The 15,989-nt window shown below is 38.2% G+C and overlaps 1 protein-coding gene across 1 annotated transcript in view; it reads left to right on the top strand.

The window, feature by feature from the left end:
* Positions 1–15,989, top strand: part of IQCM (IQ motif containing M) — a 459,382-nt gene that overhangs the window by 171,697 nt on the left and 271,696 nt on the right. The window lies entirely within an intron of this gene.

A 15,989-nucleotide genomic window follows, 5' to 3' on the forward strand; every position in this document is an offset into this window, starting at 1 on the left:
CATAGTTACCCTATTGCGCTATAGAACATAAGAAAGTATGCCTCCTATCAACTGGCACCTCTGGACCTGTTAACCATCTTCTCTCCATACCCTTCTCTCCACAATCCTAGCCTCCAGTAACAACTATTTTCTTTATTTCTAAGAGATTGGATTTTCTTTGCTTTCAAATACTAGTATAATTGAGAACATGTGGCATATGACTTTCTGTGCCTATTATATTTATCCTTTTCCAATTCCACCCATGTTGCCACAAGTGACAGAATTTCTTTCTTTTTTATGGTTGAATAGTATTCTGTTGTGTATATATGCCACATTTTTGTTATACATTCACCTACCAATGAACTCTTAGGTTGATTCTGCATATTGGTTATAGTAAAAAGTGCTGCAAAGGGATACTTGTGAGTACAAGTGTCTCTTTAAAATATGATTTCATTCCCTTTGAATATGTCACCAAATAGAATTTTTAGATCATATAGTAATTCTATTTCTAGACTTAGGTAAATTCCATTGATATTTTGATAAGGGTTGCATTCACTTGATAGAATGCTTAGTATTATGGGCATTTTAATAATATTGATTCTTGTAATCTGTGAACAGGGGGACACCTTTCTTCATGTGTGTGTATGGGGGTGTGTGTGTGTGTGTGAGATGTTTCCTCTTCAATTTCATCAATGTTTTATAATATTAATTTAGAGGGTAATAATATATCCCTATGGTTTTCTGTTTTTGTTTGTTTGTTTTGGTAACTATTGTGAATAGTTACTGTCTGTATTTCTTTTGTGAAAGTTCATTAGTCATAAGAAGGCTACTGTTTCTTGTATTTTCATTTTGTATCCTGAAATCTTATTGATTTAATTTGTTAGTTTTAAAAGTGTTTTGGTGTGGGATTGGTGTTGTGGTTTAGCAGGTTAAAACACCACTTGAGATGCCAGTATGAATTCCAGTTTGAGTTCCCAGCTGCTCCACTTCCAATCCAGGCCCCTGCTAATGCGCCCATGGAAGCAGCAGAGGATGGCACAGGTGCTTGGGCTACTGCACTCACCTGGGAGACCTGGAGGAAGCTCCTGGCTGCTGACTTCAGTTTGGCCCAACTCCAACCATTATGGCCATCTGGGGAGTAGGCTAGCGGATAGAAGACTTTTCAGTCTGTTTCTATCTAACTCTGCCTTTCAAGTGAGTAAAATAAATATTTTTAAAAAGTGTTTTTTGGTTTTATAACTATAAAATCATATCTTATGCAAACAGATAATTTAACTCTCTTCTGTCCAATTTGACTTTTATTTCTTTGTCTTGCCTAATTTTGCTGCTTAGGACTTCTAATGCTATGTTGAATAAGTTTGGTGAAAGGACATTGTTGTTTTGTTCTAGATCTTAGTAGAACCATTTTCAGGCTTTTCTTGCCCTTTATTCTGTGGATGTGATATATAATGCTTACTGACTTGCATATGTTGAATTATCCATGCATCCCTCGGATGAATCCCACTTGACATTAATGATCTTTTCGATCTTTATGATCTTTTTGATATAGTTTTGGATTCATCTTACTAATATTTTGGTGCAAGTTTTTACATCTGTGTTTATCAGGAATATTTGCCCATGGTTTTCTTTATTTGTTGTTTCCTTGTCTGGTTTTGGTAGTGGGGGTAATGCAGGTCTCATAGAATGAGCTTATGAGGGTTTCCATCCTTCCATCTCTTTGGAGTTGTTTTAGTAGGTATTATTCTTTATAGATTTGGCAAAATTCATTAGTAATGCCATCTACTCCCAGGATTCTCTTTGTTGGAATGCTTTTTAGTACTGATTGAATCCCAATACTCACTATTGGTCTGTTCAGGTTTTTTAATTTTTTAATTTTAATTTTAATTAGTTTGTAATGGATTCATTGTGGTTTGTAGATACAATTCTAAGAACATAATGGTATTCCCCTCCTCCTTTCCTTCCTCTGTACCCCTTTCTCCCTCTCACTCTCCTTCATTCTCCTTTTATCTCCTTTTTTTTTAGATTTTGAAATAACTTATTTTAACATTAAATTATAGTAAAAATTCTTACTAGTTCACCAAATAAGAAGTTTAACTAGTAAAGGGCACAAGGACCCTAATTTAGTGGGAATGTAAACAATGGCTATAAACAATAATTTGTTGCATCTATTCATCAGCTAAAATGAAATATTACAAAAACCAGTGAAAGTCACACATGAATTGTATTGAAAATGAGAGGCAAATGAGAGACAAATGAGAGGTGATGCAACCGATCTGGACCGGCCACCAACTGGGACTGACACTCCTTACCAGAGTGCGGCCCCCAACAGTGAGTTACACAGCTTTTTATAGTATTCTGTCCACTAGGGCTCACAATTTTGAACCGAACCCCTGGTATGCAGTGAACAATAAAAAGAAAACCAGAATATGGTTGTAAGATATCAGTTAACAAAAACAAACCCAATAAGAGATCCAAGTTATGGCTGTAAGATAACAGTGAAGGTCACATTTCGGTCAACCTAGTTGCTGAGAATTTTGGGCCCACATAGTTTCACAAGATACACCCTTAGCTTTAAGCAAGCAAAGCTAATATGTACAGAAGCAAGAGATCTGAAATTAGCTTTTAGCCACACTCACTGCACTTTTATTTTGACTCTACAAATTCAGTGGAAAAATGACCATTTTACCCATAAACAGTAAATGTTTAAGTAATCAAAGATCATTAAACTATATTAGTATAACATTTTAACTGTTGGTTTGCAAAGGTGTGAAAAACAACTTTTGCAAAACTATATTTGCATCATTGCTAATACAAATAGGCATTTCTTTCTTTCCTTCTGTTTTTGTTTGCTTTTTTTTTTAATTTAGCTCCCATATATAAGAACAAATATGTAGTATTTGTTTTTCTGGGTCTAGCTTATTATTTCACTCAACGTGATGTCCTTCAGTTGTGTCCATTTTGCTGCAAATGGTAGTATTTCTCTCTTTTTTATAGATGAATAAAATTCCATTTTGTGTGTGTGTGTATGTGTGTATATATACACACATATGGAATATATATATTCCATAATACTATATATATATATATATATATAGAGAGAGAGAGAGAGAGAGAGAGAGAACATTTTCTTTATCCATTCATCTGATGATGAATAGCTTAGTTGATCCCAAATTTTGGCTGTTGTGATCAGTGCTGCTATAAACATGGTTGTGCAGGTATCTCTTTGATTCATTTTGTTCAAGTCTTTTGGATATATACCCAGTAGTGGAATTTCTGGATCATATGGAAAATCTATTTCTAGTTTTCAAAGAAATCTGCACACTGTTTTACCCAGTGCCTGCACTAATTTAGATTCACACCAACAGTGTGTAAGTGTTCCCCTTTGTCCACATCCTCACCAGCGTTTGATAATTTCTGTGTTTTGGATTTTGGCCATTCTGACAGGGAGGGGTGTGGTGATACCTCCTTGTGGATTTGATGTGCACCTCTGTGATGGCTTGTGCTGTTGAGTATTCTCTTATATTTGTTAGCCATTTGTATTTTTTCTTTTGAGAACTGCCTATTGAAATCTTTTGCCCATTTCTCACCTGGATTGGTTGTGTTTTGTTGTTGATTTTTCAAGTTGTTGATATATTCTAGATATTAATCCTTTGTTGGATACGTGGTTTGCAAATATTTTTTCCCATTCTGTTGAATATTTCTTCACTGTATTGATCGTTTCCTTTGCTGTGTAAAATCTTCTGAGTTTGTTGTGGTCTTATTTGTTTAGTTTTGCTTTTGTTGCCTTGCTTTGTGGGTCATATCCAAGTACTCATCCCATACAGCAAAGTCTTGGAGTGTTTCCCCTACATTTTCTTCTAGCAACTTCATAGTCTCAGATCTTAAATTTAACCATTTAATCCATCTTGAGTTGATTTTTATACATGGTGAGAGATATGGATCTAATTTCATTCCTCTACATGTATAAATCCAGTTCTGCCAACACCATTTGTTGAAGAGACTATCCTTACTCTACTGTAAGTTCTGAGCAATTTTGTCAAAAATTAACTGGCTATGTGTATATAGATTGATTTCTGGACTTTCTATTCAGTCCCATGGTTCTATGTATTAGTTTTTATGGCAGTTACCATGCTGTTTTGATTGCTATAGCTTTGTAGTATACTTTGAAGTCTGGTATTGTGATACCTCCAGTTTGATTATTTTTGTTCAGGATTTCTTTCACTATTCTGGGTCTTTTGTGATTCCACATGAATTTTATGATTGCTTTTCCTAATTCTGTTAAGAATGCCATTGGTATTTTGATAGGGATTGCACTGAATCTGTAGTTTACTTTAGGTAGTACATACATTTTAATGATATAGATTCTTCCAATCCATGAGAAAGGAATATCTTTCCCACTTTTGTGTCCTAAATGATTTTTCATCAGTCTTTTTAAATTTTCATTGTAGTGATCTTTTACTCCTTTGGTTAAATTTATTCCTAAACATTTGGGGTTTCTTTGGTGGCTATTTTGAATGGATTTCTTTCTTGATCTCTCTTTCTGTGAATTCATCTTCAGCATACAAAAGACAGTAGCTAAGACATATGCTTATTTTGTAACCTGCAGCTTTACTGAATTGGCTTATCAATTTTAATGGCTTTTTGGTGGAATGTTTAGGTTTTTCAATGTATAACATCATGTCCTCTACAAACATAGACAGTTTGACTTCCTGTTTTCCAATTTTGATGTCCGTATTTGTTTTTCTCCCTAATTGTTCTTGCTAAATTTCCAGTAATATATTGAATGAGAGAGTTAAAAGTGGACATCCTTGTTTTGTTCCAGATCTGAGGAGAAATGCTTTTAGTTTTTCCCCACTCAGTATAATATTGGTTATTGTTTTGTGACATATTACCTTTATAATTCCTTCTAAACCTAATTTGCAGAGAGTTTGTATCATGAAGGGGTGTTGAATCTGATCAGATGCTTTCTATACATCTATTGAGATGACCATATGGCTTTTGTTCCTCATTCTGTTGATATGATTTATGATGTTTATTGATTTGTAAATGTTGAACCACTGTTGCATTTCTAGGACAAATCCCACTTGATCATGATATATGATCTTCATGATATGGTTTTGGATTCAGTTTGCTAGTATTTTATTGCAAATATTTGTGCCTGTTTTCACCAAGGATATGGTTGTGTAGTTTGCTTTTCATGTTGTATCTTTGGTTTTGGCATCAAAGTAATGCTGGCCTTATTCAAAAATTTGGCAGAGCTCCATCCTGTACAATATTTTGGAATAGTTTGAAGAGTATTGGAGTTACTTCCTCTTGGAATGGTTTGTAAAATTCAGTAGGGAAGTCATCAGATCCAGGATTTTTCTTTTATGGAACATTTTGATTATTGCTTCAATCACATTGCTTTCTTATGGGTCTGTTTATATTTTTTATATTTTCTTTATTTAATCTTGGTATGTTATATAAGTATATGAATTTATCCATTTCTTCAAGGTTTTCTAGTAATTAGCATATAATTATAATAATTTCTTAAGATCCTTTGTATTTCAATGATGTCAGTTGTAATGTCTCCTTTTTCATATCTAATTTTATTTATTTGAGTTCTTTGTTATTCTGAGTAGAGATTTATATATTTTGTTTATCTTCTCTAAGAACAACTTTTCATTTTGTTGATCTTTTTATTCAATTTCATTTATATCTGTTCTGATTTTTATTATTTCTTTTCTCTTGCTGATTTTGGGTTTGGTTTGTATATTTTCTACATCTTCAAGATATATCATTAGATCTTCAATTTGAGACATTTCTCTTTTTTAAATATAAACAATTATATACACTTCCCTCTTAATACTGACTTTGCTGTATCACACAGTTTTTGGTATGCTGTGTTTTCATTTTCATTTATTTCCAGAAAGTTTTTGATTTCCTTTTAAATCTCTTTAGTGTTTCATTGATCATTCAGTAGTATGCTGTTTAATTTCCAAGTATTTATTAGGGTTCTATTGTTCTTCTTGTTGATTTCTAGTTTTATTCATTTAAGGTCTGAGGAGATATGTAATAGATTTAAATCTTTTTAAATTTGCTGAGGCTTGATTTGTGGCCCAATCTGCGGTCTGTCCTAGAAAATGATCCATGTACTGATGAGAAGAATGTGTATTCTGTAGCTGTTGGGTAAAATGTTCTGTAAATGTCTGTTAGATCCATTGGCTCAATAGCATGTTTAAACTCTCATCTATCTTTATTGACTTTTTATCTTGATGATCTGTACATTGATGAGAGTGAGGTGTTGAAGTCACCTAATATTATTGTATTTGGAGTCTATCTCTTCCTATAGTTCCAATAGTATTTATTTCCTGTATATATATATGAATATATATATATATGGATATGTGTATATGTGTATATATAGTTTTGTTTTTGTACATATATATTTATGACTGTTATGTCTTAATGTTGAATTGAAACTTTTTTCAAAATATAATGTCCTTCTTTATTTCTTTCCATTGTTTTTGATTTAAAGTCTGTTTTATCTGATATCAGGATAGCTATGCTAGCTTGCTTTTGGTTTCCATTTGCCTGGTACATCCTTTTCAAACTCTTTGCTTGTAGTCTGTGTGTATCTTTGTGAAGTGAGTTTCTTGTAGGCAGTACATAATGGGGTTGTGGTTTTTTATCCATTCAGCCAACCTAAGTATTTTGCTTGCTGAATTTTATCTATTTACATTCAAGGTTGGTATTGATAGATAAGAATAGGACCTGTCATTTGTTGCTTGGATAATTATTTTACCTGCTCTGTTAGTGAATTTGATGGTGTCCTGTGTTTTCTTGAAGCTTACTTCTAATGTAGGACCCTGTTCAAAATTTCTCTTAAGGCTGGTCTGATGGTGGTGAACTATCTTGGCTTTTGCTTATCTTATTTCTCTTTTACTTTTAAAGGATAGTTACATTGGATATAATATTCCTGGCTGGAAGTTTTTTTTTTTTTTTTTTTTTTTTAAAGACATTGATTATATCTCTTCTGGCCTGTAGGGTCTCCACTGAGAATTCTGATGTTATTAATCTAACCGGTTTTCATTATATGTAACTTGATGCTTTTCTCTTACTGTCTTTAGGATTCTCTCCTTATCTTTAACTTGTGACAGTTTGACAGCAGTATGCCTTGGAGAAGACCTTGTTTGTTTGAGTATGCTTGGGGTTCTTAGAGCTGCTTCTTCTTCTTTTTTAGTTATTTGACAGATAGAGTTAGTGAGAGAGAAAGAGAGAAAGGTCTTCCTTCCATTTGTTCACTCCCCAATGGCTGTTACGACTGGAACTACGCTGATCCGAAGCCAGAGCCAAGTGCTTCCTCCTGGTCTCCCATGTGGGTGCAGGGCCCAAGCACTTGGGCCATTCTCCACTGCCTACCTGAGCCATAACAGAGAGCTGGACTGGAAGAGGAGCAACCGGGACTAGAACCCGGTATCCATATGGGATGCTGGTGCTGCAGGCGGAGGATTAACCAAGTGAGCCACAGCACCAGCCTCTTTGAGCTTCTTGTATCTGGATGTCAATGTCTCATTCAAGACCTGGGAAATTTCAAAGATTATTTCATTTAGCAGGTTCTCAGAGCTTTTTTCTGTTTTGTCTGCTTCAGAATACCTATACTATAAATATTTGGTAATTTATTGGTATCCCCTATTTCGTGTAGACTGACTTCGTTCTTTCTAATTATTTCCTCTTTATTTTTGTTTGATTGAATTATTTAAAATAATTCCAATTATTTTGATGTTAGAAATTGATGTTAGAAATTCTTTTCTCGGGCCGGCGCCGCGGCTCACTAGGCTAGTCCTCTGCATGCGGTGCCAGCACACCGGGTTCTAGTCCCGGTTGGGGTGCCAGATTCTGTCCCGGTTGCCCCTCTTCCGGGCCAGCTCTCTGCTGTGGCCAGGGAGTGCAGTGGAGGATGGCCCAAGTGCTTGGGCCCTGCACCCCATGGGAGACCAGGAGAAGTACCTGGCTCCTGCCATCGGATCAGCGCGGTGCGCTGGCCACAACGCGCCAGCCGTGGCGGCCATTGGAGGGTGAACCAACGGCAAAAAGGAAGACCTTTCTCTCTGTCTCTCTCTCTCACTGTCCACTCTGCCTGTCAAAAAAAAAAAAAAGAAAGAAATTCTTTTCTCTACTTAGTTTATTCTCCTGTTAAAGCTCTCAATCATATTCTTTATTTCACTGATTGAAGATTTTATCTCAAAAATTTCTATTTCTATTTGGTTCTTATTAATGAGATATATCTCCTTAGTATTATTTTCATTCATGTCACACACTGATTTCCTCACTTCTTTAATCTATCTGCCTGTGTTCTCTTGCGTCTCATTGAGTTTCCATACAATCATTATTTTGAATTCTATATCTGTCATTTCAAAGATTTCTTCCAGTACAGGGTCTAATTCTGGAGGAGCATCGTGTTTTTGGAGGCTTCATGCTACCTTGCTTCTTCATGTCTCCTTTGTCCTTGCATTGATGTCTGCCCATTAAGTGTGTTTGTCTCTTCTTCTTTGTGCAGTAGGTTTTATTGTAAGATTTTATGGTGTAGCTGGTATGCAGAGTATCACTTGGCTTATTGCTTTGGCTTTGGTTCTAGATGAGCTCAAGATTATAGTCTGAGTGATTTCATTTGTCTTAATCAGTGCCAGCTATGTGTATGAATGACATAGTGGGCTAGTCAGATGCAGTTCATATGGATAGAAGTGTGGCTTCGAGATGAATAAGGGCTTTCTTGGCTGTGTATCTTTGGTCCACAGGATGTTCGTGTCAGTCTGTCTGGTGAATGTGGTATTCAAGACCTTGTTCGTGGTGCTGAAGAAGACTGTGGTGGCTGCCCCCTTGTCTTACTGGCAAGTCTGATTGATGCTGGGGCTTGTGACAATAATAGCTGTGGCTCTAGGATTGTGTGATATGGATGGACCCTTCCCAGGTCCTGCTAGGAGGGTCCAACTGCTGTGGCTTATAATACCAACAGCCTTACTCCTACTAGGACTAAAGGTTTGAACTGGATACTGTTCCAGTCCTACAGGGTGACTACAAGGGCTACAGATTTCACTCTGGAGAGTATGAGTCACCCAAAGGTGGAATGCAGGTAGGTTCTCCCCTATATCCACCTGGTAGATTCCAGTGGCACCCAGAAATTTAGAATGAATTGCTGCCATCCTGTTTTTGCAGAGTGTAGTGGGGTCATTACTCAGATTTTCCAGAGTGGGAGTGGATTTTTTTATAGGCTGCTTCTGGTGTTAGTCACCAGAAGCTAAGGTGAATCCCAGGTGTTCAAGTACAGTGCATTAATAGAGCTCTGGTGCTAATGACCCAAATTCCCACAGTTACAGGATGAAAGGGATCTGTCATTTGCTGCACACATTGCCCAGATTCTGACTGTGATGCTGGTAGGAGAACAGAGGTGTGTTGCATGACTTTTCACTGCAGAATGTGGTACTCTGCAGTAGAGGGGGAGGGGAAAGAAGCAAGATGGCTCACCTGTTCTAAGTTCAGTGGTCTCTCAGACCCCAGACAGCTCTCCAGGCTGAAGTAGAAGTTAATGGTGACTGTGGAATTCTTTCTCAGCTAAAACTGCGTACTGCAGAATACACTGAGATTACTTCCTACTACGATGTAAGATGGTGACTCACAGATGGCTGGTAGCTGTGCTGGGTGACTTGTGACAGTGGTATCTCTGTCTTGCTCCTCTTGTCCCTCTTGTCTTCATTGTTGTTTTTCACTTCATCAGAAATTCCCATGAGATCTCTGGAAACAGTCTTTTATTTCCTTGTGTTTTGATGGGCTACATGGAATCATTTATATAACATTTAGAGAATGTTTCACAGTAGTTTGTACAAATAAAGGCAAATATATTGAAATTTATAAATAGATTCAAAACAAGGGAGTATTCCCATTTTTTATTAAAAAATTAATCTTAATGTAGTCATTCCAGATAATTCATATTCAGATCTTAGACTACTGCATAAAACGCTTTCTGGATGAAAAAGTTTCCTGAAATCCACAATTAATTATTTTCCCTAATAAAGCAGATTCGTGATTATGGTAGCACTTTAAACCAAGAAGACTATACCCTGAAGTCTCTTCCTTCTGTTATAAATTAGGAAACTAAACTCTTCACAAAGCTGTAATTCTTTTGGTGTTTCTTTCAGAAAGCTACTCATGGCCTGTGACTTAGGCAAGTGTGAGGGAAAGGCAGAAACCATTGTTGGTAATATGACTGAGCAACATGATAAGTATTTAGCATTAGGTTTCTGCAATAACCAACAATATCAGAGGAGATGGGAATGGGATCTTCTACTGAGGATACAAATAGTCTTTACATAATGATGTACTCATTGATCACCTTAAAAGAGTTTAATATTGACTGTGAGGATATAGATAAACATCAGTATTTTAAAAAATTTATCCCATAAAATGTTCATCATGAGTGTCGTGACTCAATAGAGATAACTTACCTCTTAGATAGAATCTTTAAAAATTTCATTTTAACTGGTATTAAATAAGCCTTTCTTATAGAATATCACAAAAGCCATTTGCTTTGTAAGCAACTATTGTTTCTCATGAGACAATTATGATGATCTCGTCCACACAGCTAAGTATCACCTAGGCTCAAATGCCTTTTCTCCACATGGCATCTTGCAGATGTGGGGAAGGTCTAGCCTGCCAACCACAGTGGAATCATTTGGTCTGGCTGTGCCAGACAACCACAAATGGAACTCAAAATTCAATAAATTTATAGCAGGCTAATATCCAAATGACCTTGGCAGAAAAAATGTTCCCCACCACTGCAAGACTGTTCTCATGTAGACATAGAGTTCTAAGAGAATGGAGCATATACTTGTAACTGGCACATTGTAACTACCATTAGGTTCTGTTGGCCACAACAATTCACACGTCTAGTCCAATTTATAGAGTGGGTGATAGAACTCCACCACTTGATGGGTGGAGCTCCACCTCTTGGTGGTGCAATGTCACATTGCAAAGATATATGTGGATATAAGGAACCATTAATATGACATCAGGGTGATCATTTTACCTTAGCATGCTCATTGTTTTAATGAGTTTAGTTGTGATATATTTACTTAGGGAGGTAGAAGTTTTCTTAAGTTACCTCTGTGTATTTTGTACTTGACCAATAGGATGTGATCAATATAGTGCTGAGTTAGATAAAAACATGGACCATTGTGGTGAGTTCAAGGATCTTGGGACTGATCCAGGAAAAGACAGCACCACAATGTGGCAGTAGTAGGTACTACCCAGAGGGGAGGGGGAAAGGACACTCCTTTACTCCTGTAAAGTACTTTTCTTTTACAATTGTTGAAAAACAGACAAAACGCAATCATTTTGTAAACACTTGCATTTTTCATAATTCTTTTATTTAATATAGTTTCCATCACTTATATTAACTATAGCTTATAACAAAAAGGACTAATGTCATTCCCTCTCTCTCACAAACACACAACACACACACATACAGAAACTGACACACTTTTTAATAAGTGATTAAAAATTATATGATCTTTAAGGAAACTTAGGAGACCAGCAGAATACTTGTGACCTAGAGCTTATGCTTCAGCTTTATACATTACACACGTCATGCTGCTAACACATGTCTCTCAGATTTGTTACACCCTGTTGTTAGAAGGTGAAGTTTTCATATCATTATATTCTTTGAATTGTATCTGTGAACTCTACTGAATATATTAAAATCTAAAAATAATTCTACAAAGAATTCCTAATTATAGCCAAAAAAGTGATAACTTCCCTCAGAACTAGTTTTAACTAATTTGGGTATTTTTTTTTTAACTTTTATTTAATGAATATAAATTTCCAAGTACAGCTTATGGATTACAATGGCTCCCCCCCCCATAACTTCCCTCCCACCCACACCCTCCCCTTTCCCACTCCCTATCCCCTTCCATTCACATCAAGATTCATTTTCAATTCTCTTAATATAAAGAAGATCAGTTCAGCATATATTAAGTAAAGATTTCAACAGTTTGCACCCACACAGAAACACAAAGTGAAAAATACTGTTTGAGTACTAGTTATAGCATTAAATCAAAATGTACAGCACATTAAGGACAGAGATCTTACATGAGGAGTAAATGCACAGTGACTCCTGTTGTTGACTTAACAAATTGACACTCTTGTTTATGGCATCAGTAATAGTCAAAGTGGAGGTTCTCACCTCCCTTCAGAGAAAGGTACCTCCTTCTTTGATGACCCGTTCTTTCCACTGGGATCTCACTCGTGGAGATCTTTCATTTAGGTTCCCCCCACCCAGAGTGTCTTGGCTTTCCATGCCTGAAATACTCTCATGGGCATTTCAGCCGGATCTGCATGCCTTAGGGGCTGATTCTGAGGCCAGAGTGCTGTTTAGGACATCTGCCATTCTATGGGTCTGCTGTGTATCTCACTTCCCATGTTGGATCATTCTCTCCCTTTTTGATTCTATCAGCTGGTATTTGCAGACACTATTCTTGTTTATGTGATCCCTTTGGTTCTTAGTCCTATCATTACGATCAATTGTGAACAGAATTTGATCACTTGGACTAGTGAGATGGCATTGGTACATGCCACCTTGATGGGATTGAATTGGAATCCCCTGGTATGTTTCTAACTCTACTGTTTGAGGTAAGTCAGCTTGAGCATGTCCTGAATTGCACATCTCTTCCCTCTCTTATTCCCACTCTTATATTTAACAGCGATCACTTTTCAGTTAAGTTTCAGCACTTAAGAAGAATTGTGTATTGATTATAGTATTCAACCAAAAGTATTAAGTAGAACAAACAAAAAAAATACTAAGAGGGATAACATATTAAGTTGCTCATCAACAGTCAGGGTGAGAGCTGATTCATTTTCACAAGAGAGATTTTCTATCTTGTCAATTAAGGATTTCTGTAGTTTGAGAATTTGTTTTTGAGAACTTCTTAATGTTCTTATCAATTTTTTGAGATCCGCTTCTTGCATTTCTTCTATCTCATCATCTTCATAATCTTGAATTGGGGTGGCTGTTTCATTTGGGGGGGGGTTCATAGTGTCTTCCTTGTTCATGTTACCTAGGTTTTTGCATTTGTTGTTTGGCATATTGGAGATATTCTTTGGTTTCTTCGGTGTGGTGTTTTTTCTCGTTTTTCTGTGACTCTAGACTAAGTGGACTGTCTGCTTTTGATGGATCCTTAGAGGCTGTGATGGGTGTGGCCAGAGAGCTCTGTTTGGTTCTTCAGGGTTAAGGGTGTGCCAAAGGTGATTCACCAGATGGTTCTCTCTCTCTCTCTTTGACTCATTTGGGAAGTAATTCCACACAACTGAGTAGAATTGAGAGTAGTTGATGTATGAAATCTGGCCCCTGTGGGTATTTGTCTGCTTACTGCTGGGACCACACAAAGAGTTTATGCAGCCCTCAGTGTGGTCTCAAATTTCTCCCCATTCTCTCACCAGGTTGCCCGGGTTACCGAGTTTGTGTACTTGGTGAGTTCTCTCGCTCCCCCTCAGATTTTCACAGTCTCAGTTAGTTAGCTCCCCACTTTCATTAGGTGTTAACCTCCTGTTATTTCTCCCCACCAGAGTCAGGTTTTTCTGCTTGGCTAATGAGGGGCGCCACTTTACATATGCAAAATGGCGCCTGCCCTTTGTCTTGCTCAGCTTTGTAAGGTGAGTGGAGAGAGAGGCTAATGTCCGTGCCGGTTCCCCTTATTTATTTGATTTTTTCTCTCCTCCAGTCAGCCTGGTGAACTCTCCCCAGTGGGGCTTTAGGCCTCGTTCCCTCTAGGCTCTTTCTGCCTTTCCCCGCCAATGTCTTGGGTTACCGAGGTCTTTTTCTCACCTCCCCTTCCAGTGCTGGCGTGCAGACTCTGCAGCTCGACTTCCACGCCATGGGCGACCTTGCTCTCCCCATAGGTCCACCGTGTCACATTCACTAGATCCGGAAGAGTTTCCTCTGCTATTTTTCCCTGATCCTTTTCCTGAGGCTACCGTAACTCCACTTTTATTAAACTATTTTTTCCTGGACTATCAGTGCGCGCCCTCACTATTTTGCCATCTTGGCCCTGCCCCCTAATTTGGGTATTTCTATAACAAATTCCCTTATTTCTTCTAAGACAAAGGAGGAAAAGTGATCAATTCAGAATCCATTGGATTTCACAATACACTGTGAAGTTCCGGACTCTCTGGAAACAATCATTTCCATTTCATCTGCATTCTTGCTATTTCTCGTACATCAAGACCCATTTACAAAAATTATTAACCAAGCAAGACTCCTTTTAGAAGTCAAAGTTGCGGCCGGCGCCGCGGCTCACTAGGCTAATCCTCCGCCTAGCGGCGCCGGCACACCGGGTTCTAGTCCCGGTCGGGGCGCCGGATCCTGTCCCGGTTGCCCCTCTTCCAGGCCAGCCCTCTGCTGTGGCCAGGGAGTGCAGTGGAGGATGGCCCAGGTGCTTGGGCCCTGCACCCCATGGGAGACCAGGAAAAGCACCTGGCTCCTGGCTCCTGCCATCGGATCAGCGCGGTGCGCCGGCCGCAGCGCGCCGGCCGCGGCGGCCATTGGAGGGTGAACCAACGGCAAAAGGAAGACCTTTCTCTCTGTCTCTCTCTCTCACTGTCCACTCTGCCTGTCAAAAAAAAAAAAAAAAAAAAAAGAAGTCAAAGTTGCACTTTTTAAAAATTTTCTTTTTTCTTTCTTTTTTTTAAATTTGAAAGGCAGAGACAGAGATGGAGAAAGTGAACACCAGGGCAAGAACATCCATGCACTAAAACAGTCCCCGAATGCCTGCAACAGCCATGGATGGGGCAGGCTGAAGCCAGGGGCCTGGAGCTCAATCCGTGTCTCCACATGGGTGGCAGGGTCTCCTCTACTCGAGCCATCATCAGTTTCTTTCTTGGGTGCGCCTATCAGGAAGCTGGATCAGAAATGGACCTGGGACCTGAACTCAGCCATTTGAAATGGGTTGCAGACATCACAAGCAATGTCTTTTTTTTTTTTTTTTTTTTTTTTTTTTTGACAAGCAGAGTTAGTGTGAGAGAGAGAGAGACAGAGGGAAAAGTCTTCCTTCTGTTGGTTCAACCCCCAAATGGCTGCTATGGCTGGCGCACTGCGCCGATCCAAAGCCAGTAGCCATGTGCTTCCTCCTGGTCTCCCATGCAGGTGCAGGCGCCCAAGCACTTGGGCCATCCTCCACTGCACTCCCGGGCCACAGCAGAGAGCTGGACTGGAAGAGGAGCAACTGGGACAGAATCTGGCACCCCAACCAGGACTAGAACCCAGTGTGCCAATGCCACAGGCAGAGGATTAGCCAAGTGAGCTGCGGCACTGTCCCCAAGCAGTGTTTTAACAACTGTACCAAATACTGGCCCCAAAATACCATTTTTTGTAAGATACTCCAAACTGTTGAAATCCTTACTTAATGCATACTAAACTGATCCTCTGTAAAAAAAAAAAAAAAAAAAAAAAAAAAAGAAATTATCAATTCCCAACTTGACTCTCACTGGGATTAAACATGACAATAGGTCTGCTCTGATTTCATCATCATTTAAAAAAATCATCTATTATTTTTCACTTTATGTTTCTGTGTGGGAGCAAACTGTTGAAATCCTTACTTAATGTATACTAAGCTGAGCTTCTGTATATTAAGATAATCGAAAATGAATCTTGATGTGAATGTAAGAGGAGAGGGATTGGGAAAGGGGAGGGTTGTGGGTGGGAGGGACAGTATGGGGGGGAAGCCATTGTAATCCATAAGTCGTACTTTGGAAATTTATATTCATTAAATAAAAGTTTTTTAAAAAAATAGGATGTATCGGAAGATACCACAAGTTTCAAGACAAACTACAGATGGTGCTAGCGCCATGGCTCCCTTGGCTAATGCTCCGCCTGCAACCCTGGCAGGTCAAATAATGAAAAGTAGCCTCACAGCATTTCAGTTACTAAGGGAAGAAAAAATCATAACCATATAAACAGAAAGAAACTTGTTTAAGATGCAGAA

This window comes from Oryctolagus cuniculus, chromosome 8 (genome assembly GCF_051225735.1).
Source record: "Oryctolagus cuniculus isolate XC-2025 breed Fujian yellow rabbit chromosome 8, ASM5122573v1, whole genome shotgun sequence".
Taxonomy (NCBI): Eukaryota; Metazoa; Chordata; class Mammalia; order Lagomorpha; family Leporidae; genus Oryctolagus; species Oryctolagus cuniculus.